We start from the raw sequence: 2,424 nt of genomic DNA, 5'->3' as shown, positions 1-2,424 counted from the left end.
AGTCGCCTAGAGGCACTTGAGAGGAACCAAGCCGAAGGACGTTCGGAGTCATCCCCAAGAGTCGACACTCCTCCACCACCGCTAACAACAGTCGCCAAGCCAGCAGCCCGCAAGAATAAGTTTCCCAACCTAGAGCGTTTTGATAGGACACGTAATAACTACCTAGGTTAGAAATTTAAGTGCAAAGGGAAGCTAGAGTACAACTACGCCATGTTCCTAATAGAGGACGCAAAGGTCTAATACGTGCTCAGTCAAACAAAGGGCAAAGCAAACTAGGTCCTTCTTCCCTAGGTGCTTAAGAATAAGGAACGAACTACGGCCGGCCTATGGGAGCACATGGATACTTACTTCTAAGACGTGCACTAGCAGCAGCGTGCGCTAAACAAGCTTCAGCACTTAAAGCAAGGACGACAACTAATACGCGACTATGTCTTAGAGTTCAACCAGCTTCGCGTAGAGTCCTAACAGCAGTTTAGCCTAGCAGTAGCTTGCGAGATGTTTAGTAAGGGACTTAGAGAAGAGCTCTAAAAGCTGATGCTCTATACTCTAAAGAACGGAAGTCTAAAGGAATATATAGACAAGGCAATTGAGCTTTCCAATAACCTATACCAGATCCAGTTGCACGGGAGGAATCGAAGGAACGCGGCCTACAGTCATGCGCAAGCTCCCCCAAAGGTCGCTTAGCAAGATGCTAGTCCAGAAGCGATAGACTAGGAGCCCTTGAAGGCCAATTGGGCACGGGAAACGAAGGATAGACTAAGGCGGTCCCCACTAGACTGCTACAGCTACGGCGAACTAGGCCACATCGCTAGAAACTGTCCGAACACCACTCGGGTTAAGAGAGCCGTTCCCCTAAGCGAAGGGCAGAGACGCCAGAAACAGATCAAATGCCCAGACGATAGCGACTCGGAAAAAAGAGTAGCTCTGGGCCAGAGTCTCGGCCCAGAGCCTCTGAAGATGGATCGGCAGACACGTAGCGAATGGAATCAGTTTTAGCAAAAGCATATGCGTCCCCCACTAATCACTGTAGATCTTATCGTGAACAATGTAGCAAACGCTATCGCGCTTATAGACTGCGGATGCCTATGCTATGCACTAATTAGCAAGAGATTCGCTTACCGCCACTGTCTAGAGCGCTTTCAGATCCCCTCTTAGATGATTGAGGGAGTGAATGGCAAGCTGTTAGAGATTAGCGAGGTTGCCTAATTCTTGTTTAAGATGTATAGGTACGAAGAGACTGCTTATGCATACGTAATAGACTTGTCCTCTAGTAAGGACGTGTACCTTAGCAGGGGATGGATGGACCACTAGGACGTATCAGTATCTCCTGCCAAGAAGAGTATTTTTATCCACTTGAAGGGCATTCGAGTAAGGTCGACTAAAGGACGCCTATAAGGGGGAGTTAGCTAAGTCAACGCCGTAGCGTTTGCGGCCTTAGTTTGTAGACATAAGAACGCTCTAAATAGCGTTCAGATCTTCGCCGCGTCGATTGTAGACATCGACAAGGCGCTACAACCAAAGAAGCCCGTAGATGTACGAGCGCTGCTACCAACACAGTACCAGGAGTTCTATGAGCTCTTCAACCCGAAGCAAGCAGAGAAGCTTCCACCGCACTGAGGGCCAGGGGTGGACCACAAGATCAAGCTAGAGCTAAAGGATGCTCAGCCACCGTGGGGACCCCTCTATAGCATGTCGCGCGGAGAGCTTCTAGTCCTTAGAAAGGAACTTACATCGCTTCTTGAGAAGGGATTCATCCGCGTAAGCAGCTCGCCAGCTGCAGCGCTAGTATTGTTCGCCAAGAAACCTGGAGGAGGGCTCCGACTGTGCATTGATTATTGAGCTCTGAACGCAATTACTAAGAAGGACTGGTACCCGCTACCCCTCATCCGAGAGACACTTAACAGCTTAAGCAAGGCTAAATGGTTCACAAAGTTGGACGTTATCGCAGCCTTCCATAAGATCCGTGTCGCACCAGGCGATGAGTGGAAGACAGCCTTCTAAACAAGATTTGGTACTGTTTGAGTGGCTAGTTACCCCCTTTGGCATGGCGAACTCCCCAAGACTTTCAACGATACATTAACTGGACCTTGAGAGAACACCTAGATGACTTCTGCTCAGCATACCTGGACGACGTACTAATCTACACCGATGGCGATCTGCGCTAGCACCGAGAGCACGTCCGAAAAGTGCTTAGCAAGCTGCAAGCCGCAGGGCTACAGGTGGACATCAAGAAGTGCGAGTTTGAAGTCAAGACAACTAAGTACCTTGGGTTCATTATCGAAGCAGGTAAAGGGATAAGCATGGATCTAGCCAAGGTAGCCGCAATCCGCGAGTAGGAGGCACCAAAGACAGTAAAGGGAGTAAGATCGTTCCTAGGGTTCGCGAACTTCTACCGAAGGTTCATTAAGAACTTCGCGCAGCTAG

Source organism: Exserohilum turcica (assembly GCF_000359705.1).
Source record: "Exserohilum turcica Et28A unplaced genomic scaffold SETTUscaffold_5, whole genome shotgun sequence".
Taxonomy (NCBI): domain Eukaryota; kingdom Fungi; phylum Ascomycota; class Dothideomycetes; order Pleosporales; family Pleosporaceae; genus Exserohilum; species Exserohilum turcicum.
The sequence above is the reverse complement of the archived record's forward strand: the minus strand, read 5'-3'. Positions refer to the sequence as shown.